The following is a 1,354-nucleotide window of genomic DNA, read 5'->3' as shown; positions in this document are numbered from 1 at the left end:
AATTTATTACCCACATTTCAAATGTTTTTGGTTTCTACCTAGATGCCTATTTAATCATCTACATGATTTTATCCAATTATCTATCTTGCAACCAATCACCATGTAAGACCCGTGGGCGTAGCCAGTGCCCTGCCACTTTGAAAAACATACAGTAAAATTGCTCTACTCTGGTGTGTAAGATGCCAGAAGTATCAGGATTTTCAGCAACACCAACCAGCCATTTTGGCTACCATATCAACTGATTCAGATGGACTGAGGAGCAATTTTATGAACTCTGTGGGGAGTATGTGTTGTTACATCTGGAAATCTCAGGTGCCAAGTGGTCTACTCTGGTCATTCAGCCTTAGATGAGAAAGTGCAGACAAACCAGTGTGTTCACACTGTTACCATGGTGACCATTGGGCTAAAGGGAAGTCCTGAAAAATGCCCATCATAAGGTTGTATGTTGTTTTAAAAGCATGAGTAGAAAAAACATATATTTATATCACAGATTTGGTCTCACTGGGGGTTGAGTTATGTTCCTAATGTGTGGCCAGATGTTTTATATCACTCTTTTTATAAAGTAGAAAGTCTACTACACAGGCATTCTTGTTTATGAATATTAGCATACATGTTTCCACAGAGTATTTTTTTGGGGGGGGGGAAGGAGGTGATTTCCCATGTGGCCCGAAAAACCTGCTAGACAAATTCTAAAAGAGCTGTAACACTTCCACAGAGTATTTTAAATTGGTTTCATGTAGTTTGTATTGAGGGAAAAAAATCTCTGAAACATACCAATGGAATCTCTGAAAAACTGTTACATATACAAAATTTATCATCTTTTTAAAATTTTTATTTTATTATTTATTTTTATTGAGATATAATTGATATATAAGATTGTGTGTGGTTAAAGTGTACAGTGTGTTGATTTGATACATTTATATATTGCAATATGAATACCACCATAGCATCAGCTAATACCTCTCTCATGTTGCATAATTATCATTTCTTTTTTTTTACGGGAAGACCATTTAAGATCTACTCTCTTCGCAACTTCGAGGTGTATAATACAGTATTGTTAACTATAAGCACTAGATTATAGTGATCTCCAGAACTCACTCATCTTGTAACTGCAAGTTTGTAGTTTGTACCCTTTAATGAAGATGTCCCCAGTTTGCCCAGCCCTCAACCCCTGATAACCACTATTCTGCTCTCAGTTTCTATGAGTTTGGCTTTTTTAGACTCCACATATATCAATACATGCTATCAGAGAGTATTTATCATTCTCTCTGACTTACCTCACTTAGCATAATGCTCTCAAGGTCTGTGTTGTCACAGATAAGATTTCTTTCTTTCTCATGCTGAATAATATTTC

The 1,354-nt window shown here is 36.0% G+C and overlaps 1 non-coding gene across 1 annotated transcript; it reads right to left on the bottom strand.

Moving 5' to 3' along the window:
- Positions 1–645: 645 nt before the first annotated feature.
- On the bottom strand, positions 646–709 carry LOC113623698 (U7 small nuclear RNA). Its single transcript, XR_003434015.1, has one exon. It is a non-coding gene; the product is annotated as a U7 small nuclear RNA (small nuclear RNA).
- Between the last annotated feature and the right edge of the window lie 645 nt (positions 710–1,354).

Source organism: Aethalodelphis obliquidens, unplaced genomic scaffold (assembly GCF_003676395.1).
Source record: "Aethalodelphis obliquidens isolate GAN/ISIS:26980383/991018 unplaced genomic scaffold, ASM367639v1 scaffold11, whole genome shotgun sequence".
NCBI lineage: Eukaryota > Metazoa > Chordata > Mammalia > Artiodactyla > Delphinidae > Aethalodelphis > Aethalodelphis obliquidens.
The sequence above is the reverse complement of the archived record's forward strand: the minus strand, read 5'-3'. Positions and strand labels throughout refer to the sequence as shown.